General features: G+C 38.2%; 1 long non-coding RNA gene across 1 annotated transcript; it reads right to left on the bottom strand.

The window, feature by feature from the left end:
- Positions 1–5,624: 5,624 nt before the first annotated feature.
- LOC138057335 (uncharacterized) lies at positions 5,625–8,133 on the bottom strand. The gene is made up of 2 exons (XR_011133641.1): positions 7,356–8,133; positions 5,625–6,456 (listed from the first exon to the last, which is right to left on the bottom strand). It is a non-coding gene; the product is annotated as an uncharacterized lncRNA (long non-coding RNA).
- Between the last annotated feature and the right edge of the window lie 6,497 nt (positions 8,134–14,630).

Here is a 14,630-nt window from a genome sequence, read left to right as displayed (position 1 = left end):
TTTATGAACGAGAAATACATATACATCAATGTCCCTCGCTCTTTTTGTTTGGCGCCTCAGACGGGAGAAATACTGCGTATCCACTAAGGTCGGCGTCTCCAATGCGTATCTGCGTACCCGCGTATCCACCCAATTTAGTGTAAAGCTTTTACGTGGCAGGGTATTCGGTGAAGCCGTTGATTTCAGCGATAGGCTTTTTTTTTCTCTTGTGATTTATTCACCCATTTTTTATTTTCACTTCACGTTTCTTTGAAGAAATTATGTCTGTATGAAAAGTGGAGAAGCGGAAGCCGCGAGTGTGTTAGATGAGAGGGAAAGCAAAGCTGAAAAGCCTTTTCAAATTGTCATGTCATTTAACAGGCGCACCGGAAAATAAGTGGGTGAAAGACGAAAATAAACAAGTCTGTTGGAAGCGTGCTTGAATTGCGACAAATGAGTCCCAAAATCAGCAAGAATTTGTGACGCTGATGAATGAAAATGGTTTAAGGGCATTCGTGAAAAGTGTAGTTAACGGAACCGTAAAATGACAGCTGTAATTGCCGAATTTGTCGAAATCGCCAATGTTCACCCGCGTGGTATAAATACCAATGGATCAAGTAATGTGACGAAATTGGTAAAACATCGCCAAAATTGCCGATTTTGTCCAAACGCCAATGTTCACCCGCGTGGTGTGATTACCAATGGATGAACTAATTTGACGAAATTGGCAAAACATCGCCAAAATTGCCGAATTTGTCAAAATCGCCAAAATCGCCAAAATCGCCAATGTTCACCCGCGTGGTGTGATTACCAATGGATGAACTAATTTGACGAAATTGGCAAAACATCGCCAAAATTGCCGAATTTGTCAAAATCGCCAAAATCGCCAAAATCGCCAATGTTCACCCGCGTGGTGTGATTACCAATGGATGAACTAATTTGACGAAATTGGCAAAACATCGCCAAAATTGCCAAATTTGCCAAAATCGCCAAAATCGCCAATGTTCACCAGGTCGGTGTAATTACCAATGGATGAACTAATTTGACGAAATTGGCAAAACATCGCCAAAATTGCCGAAATTGTCAAAATCGCCAAAATCGCCAAAATCGCCAATGTTCACCCGTGTGGTGTGAATACCAATGGATGAACTAATTTGACGAAATTGGCAAAACATCGCCAAAATTGCCGAAATTGTCAAAATCGCCAAAATCGCCAATGTTCACCCGTGTGGTGTGAATACCAATGGATGAACTAATTTGACGAAATTGGCAAAACATCGCCAAAATTGCCGAATTTGTCAAAATCGCCAAAATTGCCAATGTTCACCCGCGTGGTGTCAATCCCTGGTGAAAATCTTTGAAGGATCTTTGAAGATCCTTAAAGACTCCTCAAAGATCTTTTTGAGGATCTTTCTAAGGATCTTTTCTCAAATCCTCAAGGATCCTACCTAGGATCCTTAAAGATCCTTAAAGATCTTAGCCTTTCTTGCCAAGATCCTCAAAGATCCTTGCCAAGATCTTCAAGGATCCTTGAGGATCTTCGAAGATCCTGTCCAAGATCCTTGAGGATCCTCGAAGATCCTGTCCAAGATCCTGTGCAAGATCCTCAAGGATTTTTAAAGATCCTGACCAAGATCTTTGAAGATCATCAAAGATCCTTGAGGATGTTGAAGGAACCAAACAAAGATCCTTAGGGCTCTTCAAAAACCATATCCAAGATCCTTAAGGATCTTCAAAGATCTGGTGCAAGATCCTTGAGGATGTTTATGTTTAAATATCATTTAGGACTTTACAGGAACTTAGCCAAGATTATTAATTTTATTGTCCACCTTCTCACCCTGAATTGCACTTATTGGACTGCAGTTTGATGTACAAATTCTTTTATTTAACCTGGAAAAAGGAGCTTTCTTTCTGTAAAAGAGAAACTTCAATACATAAAATGCTTCATTTGTCTGTAAACTATTTATGTTATAATGCTAAGTATGATTGAAGTAAAATAACAATGATGAATCATGGGAAATCAATATCCGACTTTATTTGCTAGCATTCTTTATTGAACTGAATGAAAAACAGCCACACACTACGATTCTCACTTGAGTAAGATGCAAGTGAAGTTTGGTAAGGCTTATCACCCTGGCTTGTTATCCAAAATTGGCACTAACTCCTGGGTCAAAGGGATGGGAAGAATACAGTAAAAATCTAACAAACCTGAACAAATCATGCACTGACTATTGTTTTTCACAGACTTGATGTGGATCAAGTTGCCTTTGACAACATTGTTGTTTTAACATTGAAACTCTGTGACAACTTTGCTCACATCTTATTCAACTGACAATCATAGTAGCTTTTGGAGTTATTTGGTCACATGCATGGTTATCCATCAATTAAAAGTCTAGCTGCATACAGTAAACCAATTTCTCAAAATTACCTATAATATGACTTGAATGTATATTAATAATCATAGAAACAATAGAGATAAAATATAGATACTCATACAGTTTTTATCAAGTACTCATTAATATCGAAGATATGGCTGGGAATATTTAAAATATTTTCACAAACAGCCATTTTTATTGAGAAAATGTTTCTTAAAAATAAGACAAAAACCTTAAATTGTAGCCTAGAAAAACAGCGAAAGAGAAACATTACAAGTACAAGCACATGTACATGTACTACAACAATAACGTTTGATTTTACCTAACACATTTGTATTTATTTCATTTTATCTATCTTTTTATTACTAATTTTTTTCTTCACTCAGTATTTGGTGCTATTGTCGGCTGAGGCTGCTTTTTGAGAACTTTTTCTGAATATTTTGCAGTTATGCATCCTGAAAGAAAAACAAAGCCATAAGGGCAAATTACTCATATTGATTATCATGAATTCTACATGTACTCGCAAGTCATGCCGTGGAAGTGGAAATAAATGTGCGTCACCTAACCTTTAATTTGTAAATTGCTATGAACCTCAGACACGTAGCATTTACAGAGAATTGAAGGGATCCTTTGCCAATCATATAATTTGCAACAACCACTCTTTTGATGTAAACCTTATTACTGGTGAGTAATCTCGTTAAAGGTTCACCTATTTTTTACAGGATTAAAGCAAGTAAGCCGAATTATAATCTTTGCCTGTACATGTCAAATTATTTGGGACTTGAGGTTTGAAAAGTTCGAATTTCGGATAACTCAATGTTGTACGCAATTAAAATCTTTTCGAAATGAAACGTTTTGTTCCAGTATTACCATATCATTTTAAATGTGAATGCTTCATTGCCATGCAAATTAAACACACAAAGAATCTTAACCCCGAGAGATTTGAATTGGTTGAGTTAGCCGGTTTAGTCTATCGTCATTTTTGAGGACAATAAGTCATCAACTCAAACATTATCTGCTTATAATTAGCGCCTACCTTTGTACTTGGATTGCTGTATGCATTTCCTCGTTTTGAATCAGTATTTAAAGGGCAAAACAATCATGAATCATAAGATTTATGCTCGTTGATTCAAACTTAGATTAAAACCGCCGAACGACAGAGCGCAAAAACCGCTAGACATGCGCACTAGAATCACACTTGTGTTGCCGCCATTCCATTTTCAAAATGGCGGACGACAAATCAAAATCCACCACGTCATTGTGGAGGCTGTCACGCCGCTGGCGTTTCTCTGAGAAAATTTGCAAAAAGATGATTTGAATCTGCCATCATTCAACGATGCTTCAGAGCCGTCAGGGAAGAGATCGGACCAAAACCAGTTCGCCTAAAGCAATAGAGTTTTTGACGAGCTTCGAAGCTTCATTTGACGTTCGTTGTTTAGAGTTTTGCGTTTCTTAAGGTGGTCGGTTACTCTTTAAGCTCAGAACAGAGATATGTTGGAGGTAAATTGTTTTCGCGAAACATATCAAATATGACTTTTTTTTCGTTGATATGAAAATTTTTGAGAGGTGTTTAAAGGTGGAATTCCGATTTCATACACCAAGAGAGACTTTTTCAAATCGAAGTTTGAAGAGAAGCAGGTTTTTTTACCGCTGGTGTTCGTCTTCACAGTTGTAACTGGTTTTACACAGAAAAGCGAAGTCCAGTGCCTTATATTTTCACACCACTCGATATAGTTTGTGAGGTTTTGGGGTCGTAAGTTGTCCTGAAATGCATATAACGTACATGTATGTTTTTAACTTCGAGTTAATATCTTGTCGACATTGTTCATGTAATACAATGTAAGTTTTCTTGCTATATAAGCCAAGGCGACAGAGCGGCTGCCTGTTATATTTAAAACAGCGGCAAATATTGACAACAAACCCTATTTTTTTTTTCCCTTTAACAACGTTCATTGCTATGTTTTGTGTAACTAAAAATAAAATATGTCAACTGTCACATCTGACTGCTGGGGGATTGTGTGCTTTTTCAAGTTTATGGGACTCTTTGCAAAGGGCGAGTTAAGTTAATTCAACAAAGTAAGCTGCTTTTTCCATTTAGAGACTGAAAATGTCAGCAAAGGTGCTCTAGTTCAATGTGCAAAGCGCTTTTTTTGGCTTTTGATGCCAGCAGTTCACCACACTAGAAAATTTTTATTCGAGGGCCACTTGCTACTGGCTCACAAAGACTACAGAATTTGCCACATGGATGAATACATTTCACCAATGAAGGTGAGTGATGGAATAACACTACAATAGTTGCAATAATAATCTGCCCTGAATTGAATTTTCCCTACCCTCAATATAGATTCTACGCCCCCTTCTTTGTCAGTGCCAAAAATCTGCCAAGAGAACTGAAGCACTAAGTTACACAGAATTAGTCAGACAGGTAAAAAACCCTCAAGGATCAAAGGCAGGAGCTGGATATTAAGCAGAGAAAAATCGAGAACGAAAACAAAAACTTTCACAAAAAAACATGAAGGTAAGTATTTGGGTTTAGCTCATTACGACAATGACATGCCAATGCCTTTGCAGTACTAACCCCCCCCCCCCCCTTCCCCCCCTCCCTTCACCAAGACACACACACCACTGACAGCAGTACACTGCTTAGCATTATATTGAGCGCCACAGGCTGTTGGCTGTAATCAGTAACACACTAAACATGTTTCATTTCATATTATTATTTACATGCACAGAACAAACTGCATTGAACGCGATGCTCAAATTGCGTTTGGCCTATTACAAGACCTGTGAGTAAAACCACACCAAAAAGTTAGCTCACTATAATAAGGTAAAACAGATATCATTTTCATAATGGTTATGCTTTACAATGTAGCTGTGTCACCGAACACCCAAGGTCAATAATTTTCCTATTATTCCAACAGTAAACACTAAATGACTGGTCCCGAGGGAAACAGTTCATTTTGTTTCCCTAAAAATTTCCAATGTTCCCCTGAGGCACAGACGAGGGAAACAAAATGAACTTTTTCCTGAGAGACCAGTCATTAAGTGATTTGTTATATAGCACAAATAGGAAAACGTGCAATGGGAACAGCAACGGTGGTCGTCGGTCAACATTTGCAGGCAACAGTGCACTGTTACCCTCTGACGTCATAGATTTTGCACTGTTGCCCGCTCAGAGACTTTTGAACGGCAAAAGTGTTATTGTTAGATGTCATGTGACCTTGAAGTAACCAATGAGAGCATGCGCTGCTGGGGGCAAAAACAGTTATATAACAAAAATAATTTTTATTCAACATAACACACTTTTGCAGGAAAAACAAGATCAGCAACACAAATCAAATGTTGAATTGAGAGAAGAAAATGTCATGCTTCACAACAAAGGACAAAGTTATAGAGACAACTCAGTTTTCAAGAAAAATATTGGACTGACATAAAAATTAATACCATGCACATGTAACCCTGTGAAAAAGCACCCCAAATGCCTAAATTTCCAATATAGGTTTTAGTCAGAACAAACTTTTCCTTATCACAGACTAAATTCTTATGGTCGTTAATTTTCTTTCTAGTGCAAATAATATTGAACAAAACAAATAGTGTATTGTAATAATCAACTGATGTATGTTTAGTATTTTTTCCTTTCATTTTCCCGAATTTGTTCTCCACCTATATATATCTGTTTGGGTCAAGTTAGCAGAAAATTGGGGAATCCACTCAAAAGAGACACTTGTAATACCACTGGCAGTACTAAATCCTAACATTACTCAACAACAATGACAATATTATTTGTGTTCCTTTAATATATGTTTTACAACTAAAGGAGACACTGCATTTAGCTCTCTTGTGCACCATACAATTTCACAAGTCACTAGTCAACCACTAAACAAAAGGAGGAAAGAACTTATATGATCCAGACAAAATGGGAAATTTTGGTGGTGAACATTCTCCAGACCTGTTTGAAAATATCTTCCATGCCACAATGTATTTACAATAATGAAAACGGTTTTCCGTGAACCAAGAAAGCTAATCTGCAGAGAGTAAAAGTAGGTTGCTGTACTACTGCACAACTTCAGTTTCTTCATAAATCAGGTATGGCTACCATTTTCTACAAACAAAAACAATGATAAAACCATTACACAGAAAGTGAATAATGACAGTGAAAGCACAAGGGGAACTGAGATAATAACTTACATTGTGAAATTTTGAACCACGGATACTGTGTTTTTAGCTTTCTGATTGGTTCACTCACTCTCAGTTAACAGCTCTTATACAGTATGACATAATATGGAAACCGCCAAGTGTTACCACGCTGGAAACTGATTGGCTTTAAATTTGTCCAAGTGTTAAGAATCAAATGAAAATTTAATAAAACAATAATCAATGGATATGATTGAGTGGTTGATCTCATATCAACATGCACTCATGGAATTATAATAATATTATTGTTCATTATTGTCTTGTGCTATAGGAATTATATGCTTATTAGTATAATTACCGAAAGTTCTCTGCGCTGATTGTTTGTGATTGAGATGATTATTATTATGTGATAATCACCCGAGCGGTTTTTCAAAATGGCCACAAGCTGTTTTGTTGAGGTGACAGACGAATAAATTAATTGTTTTAAAGAAAATGTGTATTATTCAAATAATCAACTATGTAATAGGCGATTTGCATGATGGCATCATTTACTAAGAAATTGAGTTGCTTCTATTGTCAGGCAAATTTAAATTATTGTTTCCGATATTCCCTCAGACTTTAGGAATGTTGGTGAATAAAAACCTCAACTTCATCTCGGTTTTTATTAACCGATATTCACCTTGCCTTCGGCGAAACAATAATTGTTAATAATTATTATTTGGTGATCATACTAATTTTTAGTGTTAAAGAATTTTCAGTCAGGAGTACGCATCTAACTTTTAAAGCTGTAAGGCTTATTATTATTATTATTATTATTATTATTATTATTATTATTATTATTATTATTATTATTATAATATAATGTACCTGAAGTGTTTGCATGCTTCCAAAGCTTTGCTGCACATGTGTTTTTGTAGCCGTTTTGCAAACTTGACCAATATGGTTACTCTGTTACAGTAATGTACTTTTCTGGGCTGTTCCACAACTAATTAGGACAATATTGCGAAACACTGAGTGGAAGACGCTTTGATGCAGATTTCCTGGAATGGTTTCTGCAAAAACATTTGCGAGGAACAGCAACAAAAACCTCGCACAGATCGATGGCATTTAACAGTCAAGGTTACGTGACGTGGAAATTGTAAATCCCAGGTGTTAAGAAAATTCAACTTTGTGGCTGAAGTTCACTCACAGTTCATCTGCAGCAAGAAACCCAGTGGACGATTTTATACGATCAAAGTTGTATGACCGCGTTACAGTCTTCAATAACAACGGCCAGCCAAACTTATTTTCAAAAGCAAAAACCTTTCGTCCATCAAGACCAAGTTGCTCCTGTAGTTCCCGAAAACAAAGAAGAATTTCGTTGCCACTTCGCTGGTTTCTGTAAGATTTTTAAATAATCTGGGGGCAGACCAACACCCCATGTCAAGAAAATTCACAGTAGCCAAAACCAACAAAATGATACAAGAGGACGCATTGCTACTTGACATGCAGACTTGCGAAGTAATCAATCGTGTGTCCTCGACCGTTGATTTGGAATCGCTGAGTGTTCTCTCCGACCTTGAAAAAAAATTCCTCTGGCACCCAGGGTATGAGTCGTCTAACTTTCCACAAAATTTGACAAGTGCTAGAGTGGTATTCTCCACTTTGTTCGATCACTGTCTCGATCACTTCGAATCTTTAGAGTTAGCGCAGGCGCAGTTACGCGAAAAAAAAGCCATTTTACGTCATTATTCTCTAGCCAATCAGCGGTTTTTGCGCTCTGTCCCGCCGAACTGTAAGAGGAGCAATCGTTGGTGACTGCTGACCAAAAGGGAAATGGCTCACTAGTTTCCAGTCTTATCTCTCGCGTTTTATCCAAGATGGCGGAGGATTACAACCCTCCGATTCATCGGACTCAGTACTTTAAAGAAAAAGTAAGCACAAATCATAGCAGACTCATCGAATTATCCCTTAAAGGAATGTGAAAAGATTCTGATCGAGCCGATTCGTCACTAGAGTCCCTAGATGTGGCCCTGAATTCTGACTTTTAGAACAGGTATTATTTAAAAGGATTACGTGCTGACACAAATACTTAGATATTTGGAGAGTATATTGTTTCATATTGCTTCGGGCCCGGCCTGCAGCTATTACGAGTTCATCAAACAAGGTAATCTGTTACTGATATTTCCGACAATCAATGGATTACATCATAATAAACGTTTTTTTTTTATTTGATTCTTGTGTAGCGTGATTATTTTTATGTTCAAAGTTTGGTTCCTTAACGATGCTTCAGGGTACATGTACGTAATACCTCATAGGATCTTAAGGGATTTTATACACTTCACTCCTAAAAAGGTCCTTATAAGATCCTTATCCTTGAAGGATCAAGATCACTCTAAAGATCCTTTTTAGATCCTTGAAAGATCCTCATAGGATCTTTCAAGGATCCTAACGGAGATCCTTTCAAGATCACTTTAAGGTTCCTTTTAAGATCCGTGAAGGATCCTCAAAGGATCCTTCAAGGATCCTAATAAAGTTCCTTTCAAGATTACTATAAGGATCCTTTTAAGATCCTTGAAGGATCCTCATAGGATCTTTCAAGGATTGTAACAAAGATCCTTTCAAGATCACTTTAAGGATCCCTTTAAGATCCTTGAAGGATCCTCATAGGATCTTTAAGGATCCTGATAAAGGTCTTTTCAAGATACCTCTGAAGATTCTTTTAGGATCCTTAAAGGATCCTCATACAATCCTTGAGGATCTTTTGAGGATCCTTTTAAGGTTTCTTTCAAGATCAGTATTAGGATCCTTCAAAGATCCTCAAAAGATCCTAGTATGATCTTTAAGGATCCTGTCAAAGATTTTATTAAGATCCTTTCAAGGATCCTTTTAAGATCCTTGTAAGATCCTCAGGCACTCTTTGAGGATCTTCAAGGATCCTTTTGAGGATCTTTCCAAGATTTTGTGTGTGGATCTTGGTAAGATCTTTGCAAGATCCTGATAATTTCCTCAAGGATCTTGATGAAGTATCCCAAGAGTCCTCAATGTTAGAAAATCTTTGAAGATCCTTTAAAGATCCTTCAAGGATCCTGTGAAGATCTTCATCTTTAAAGATCTTTGTCAGGTCTTTGAAGATCTTTGAAGATCTTCAAAGATCCTTTAAGGATTTTCACCAGGGATACCAATGGATGAACTAATTTGACGAAATTGGCAAAATATCGCCAAAATCGCTAATTTTGCCAAGATTGTCAATCGTGCAGCTCTTTCGCCAAATCTGCCATTTTTGTCATCGTGTGCATTTCTGGACATAAGTGCTTGATTCAAACAGATTTTTTTTATATACGCTCATATTTCCTACCAGCCAATCAAAACGCGCGTCTGGCTACATAACCAATCAAAATTCGTGTGATGTCACAGCCGTGTTTCCATACTCTCATTTAAACACAGCTATTGACCAATGTGAGTGGATTCCTCAAACCTGAAAACCTGACTGCTATATATTGTCCGTTCGGGTCCGTTATTTTGCTAAGGAGGACTTCAAGCAGGATCTTCAGGCATATGAATATTGGTCTTGGTAGCATTCGCTTCATACTGAAATCTCAGTCAAACAGTAAAAAATATCATTATATTGGAGCGAGAAAACTGAATCAAGTAATATATAGTCGACTTTCACTAAAAAAAATCAGCTCGTAATTTGGGTGTAGTTTTTGACAATTGTTTAACGTTTGAGAAACATATTGGTGCTATATGCAAATTGGCCTTTTACCATCTAAGGAGGATAGCCAAATAGGAGCTATCTGTCAGAGGAGTCTACAATAGCGCTTATACATGCTTTTATAACTTGCAGGTTAGACAATGGGAATGCCCTTTTATACGGACTACCAAAATACCAGATTCAGAGGCTACAGTCTGTACAGAACTGCGCCGCTCGTCTTGTTAAGCGTTATCCTAAATTTGGTCATACTTCACCATTACTTTCTGTGCTCCATTGGTTACCAGTGGAGCATCGCATTGTTTTTAAGATCTTGGTGTTGGTTTTTAAATCTCTGAAAAATTTAGCCCCTTCTTATATTAGTGATTTGCTAACACCGTATATCCCCAGTATTAGTCTCACGTCATCCAATCAGTCTCTTTTGGTTGTCCCGAGGTCTATTCAAAAGTCTTATAGTGACAGAGCTTTTGCAGTGGCTGCCCCACGGTTGTGGGGCATATGAGACAGCCTGGTTTTTCTTTAGCTACTTTTAAGAAATGTCTGAAGACTTACCTTTTCAAAAAGGCTTTTTTTTTCAAATATTTTGTGATTTCATGTGATTTTTGTCTTAATTATCTTTTAATGTTTTTAATTAATGTAGTCATTATCTTTTTAATACAGTATTGTAAAGCGCCATAGAGCAGTTAGGATATGGCGCTATATAAATCTATTTATTTATTTATTTATTAACTGTTATGCACTTTTCCAGGCAGTAAAATATACAACTTGAAATGTAGTTAAACTTATTAGCTTCATAGACACTACTGAAACGATTTACTCTCACCATTCGATGGAAATATATAAATCGATCGTTTGTTCCGAAGTTGTAACAGGGATCTCGCGTAGAAAGCCACGGTAAACTGATTAAACTGATTTCCAGGCGTTTATTTCACAGCAATTAGCGCGGGATAACACTGCAAGCTCTCTTTCCCTTCGTAAAACTCCTGCATATAACTCACATATAAAACCCTGTTTAACGACCACGAGGTAAATCTGTTCTGATGGTGGAGCCAATATTAATACAATTTACCCTCTGGATCAAGATTCAAGTCCACAAAGCATCACTCCCCTCGACTATGTTTTACTTGTTAAGTCAAGGACATCTAGTCATCAGGAGAAATCCTTGACTATTACTACGTCATAGCGTCGTTGGCATATACAAAAACAAAGATGGCGGATTTCAATTGAAGCTTTATTGTTGGCCAGTTAAATACTTAAAGCCCAAATGAGTGGTCAAGTAAGACAATGCAGATAAAGAACTTTCGATTCCGAATAACTTTTTCTAGGCCGTACTTTCCCTTTAAGTATGACGTCTACAGCCAACGGGAAACGGCAGGCTCCTACTTGTCATAAAAGCGTGAAAATTCTCTCATTTTAACTTGTCTCGTTCCTTTAAAAAGTTTCTTGATATCTCGAGATAACAGGACAGAAATGAGCTAATATCCAGCAGGGTTCTTACATTTTTGGCAAAACACTAATTTCACTCACGACGTTTTCCGTTTGGGGCTAACGTCATGCTTAACCTCTCTAATAGTTGTCTCAAACGTTGATGGCTCTGTTCAGTAAATCAGAGTTAGTAGAGGGAGTAAATTAATCACTATCCAATGGACACCTGAGTTAGTCGACAGTGGATGCCGTGCTATCCCCTCCTGTTTCCGAAAAACCCAGACGTGATATTTTGTGCGCTACATTTATTTGCAGTTACTCCTTTTTAGAGGAAAATTATAGAACGTTTCTAAGCAGCTGCTTTGCAATAAGTTTTCACTGCTTTGGCCGGTTCCTTTCTTCCTTGCACTTCTTCGAAGACCCTATCAGCAAGCAATCATTAGACCAAAAAAGAGTTAGTCCTCAGGGTAGTTAAGAGCGAGATGAATTCCGGCTCCTACTTCGGATACCGGATGTTAAGGCAAGCGTAACAGCTTTCCGTATGCCAGTGCGCATGTGCAAAACTGGAAAAGAATGAAAAGCAAATTGTGACAAAACTCAGATTCCCATGGGCAGTTAGGTCGGACGGAACGACGAAACGAAAAACTCATAGCAATATCGGGGTTGCCAAAAAATTGAGACCGCCACGACAAGCCCATGTGAGGAAACTGTATTAGGCAACATATATACACTAATGCGTTTCGTAATCTTTAGCCAGTCTCGAATTTACGCATGGTTCTCCGAGGAAGTTCACTTCGGCGCTCTAAGAGAGCCTTGACGACAATACTCACTTAAGCTTGCTTATTTCTCAATTATGAGGTAAAAGTCAATTTCAAAATATTTACAATGATAACGAAGCAAGATTGTAATCAGTTTTCCCGAATTTCATTCTAAGTATTCTAAAGTTAATTGTTTCGATCGGATAATAACAGGTTCCGAAAAACAAGGAAATGAAGAAATAAATCAAAACAGTTTTTTGAGCCTGACTTGGAGGATAACAAAACAATAGCAACTGTCGCAAGTTTATATGTACAAGGAAGGGTAACGTTTTTGCAAACGTTGGCCGTGTACACTTATATTTCAACAGATTTAACTATTAGAGGGTAATGTGAAGTGGTAGTTATCTACTCATATAAACCATGTCAGCGTTAGCCCTACTAATGGAATTGGGCCTGTTAGATATAAGGTAAAGGTGAAGTTACTTTATTTAACGTCGGTAGTTACTACAGTTACGAAACTGGTATCAATGGAAGCCCACGGTACGCCCTTTACCCCCCACCCCCCCCCCCCTCCACTCCCACTGTGAGTGTTACGTTTTAGGGATATTTAAGGCTATAGCTACACGGATCAGAGGAAAGTGGAAACAGACGGTGAAGTCACCGAGGATCGAACAGGGGACTTCTCGCTACGAAAGCCGCGCACTAGCCAACTGAGCGCCTACTGCTTCTCCTCCTCCTCCTCCTATAGAACTGGGGACTGGACACTGTATGCGACGTCATGTGACGTCAGAGAAAAACCATGTGCTTTTGAAGAGAAGTTGTAACGCTAAAAAGTCAAGTTTAAACTCTAGAAATACACGTGGGATACCTCAACATTGTGTGGATTTCTTGTGTAACAGGCCCATACGAGAACAGAGAAAAACTCTGACCAGGGTGATATTGTCATCTTAAATTCCCACGACCTGCTTCCGTCTGACCTTGTAGCTCAGTCCGTAGAGCAGCGGTTATCTAACCCGAAGGTCGTGGGTTCAATTCCCACCCTGGTCAGATTTTTTCTCTGTTATTGTGTGGACCCAATTTCATTAGTAGGGCCAATGCTCACATGGTGTATATGGGTACAAAACAAGCACTTCACATTACCCTCTAATAGTAACTGTTAAGTCTGTCAAGTTTATATGGCCGAGTTCTAATACTTTGTGGAAACTGTAAATCAAATGTTATGATACGAGGGAAATACCGGGAGAAAATCCTTTCGGAGTCGAGTGAAGAAGCAGCGAATAGGCCGAGTTAAATATGTAAATATTCAGGCGTGGCTACGAGGCTTTATGGTCAAATTTCACGGTGGAGTTCTGTTTTCTTTGTCTCATAAGTCTCAAGGAAGAGTTCTAAACAAAACAATCTTGGAATTTAACCGTAAAGCCTCGTAGCTAACCATGTGTGAATATTGACATATCGAACGTGTGCTATTAGGAATACGGGACTCAATCCAGGCCACCTTAGAGGAAGGCGGATGCTTTCACTGCGCCACACCTGTTCCCTCAAAGACGAAAATTGTTGTGAAAAAAAATGGGAAACCAGGAATTTAGCAAAGTGTTTATGGGATATAGAACTCGTGAGCAAAGGCCAACCAAAAGATCTAACTTTGCATTTCGGTCTGATGGGTTTGCAGCTAATAATATACCTTTTCCTGTCTTCAAGTAACTCGTGAAAGTTGTTCTGAAAGGGAACCTTTGCAATAAGCCACCATCTCTGTTGTCGTGTGACGGTTGTCGAAATCTTCTTCTCTGGATTACACTCAGAACCGGATGAAAAATATAAATTACCATCTGGGAAACAAGAAACCTGAACCCTTGTTTATCAAATTGGCTTTGTAGCACCATTGACCTGGGTCTCACTTGCTATATTAAAATTTACTTTCCGTCGAGTGGGCGGAAGTGTCGTAAAAATTCGCAATGGATGGTTTACGATAGAAATTTGTTTGGCGTTTACGGGCAAGGCAAACGGCAGGCTTCTTCATTTCAAAAAAGCTATTCCCTTTTCTTGAGAATTTGCTGTCTCCCTCTTGTTTTTTTTAGAATCTGTTAGATAAGTGTAGCGAACAGGCAAGAAAGAAGCCGAAATCAAGCGTACAAGTTCCCCGATTTTTGGTGGAACCTTAAACTTCAGCCTGCCGTTCGCTGTAAATCCTAGGAGACCCAGACGCAATCCAGTGGGGAAGGGAGAAAGGGGGAAAAAATTCACAATCAAGAAACGGGAGAAAGGGGACAA

Source organism: Montipora capricornis, chromosome 7, assembly GCF_036669925.1.
Source record: "Montipora capricornis isolate CH-2021 chromosome 7, ASM3666992v2, whole genome shotgun sequence".
In the NCBI taxonomy this organism is placed as follows: Eukaryota; Metazoa; Cnidaria; class Anthozoa; order Scleractinia; family Acroporidae; genus Montipora; species Montipora capricornis.
The sequence above is the reverse complement of the archived record's forward strand: the minus strand, read 5'-3'. Positions and strand labels throughout refer to the sequence as shown.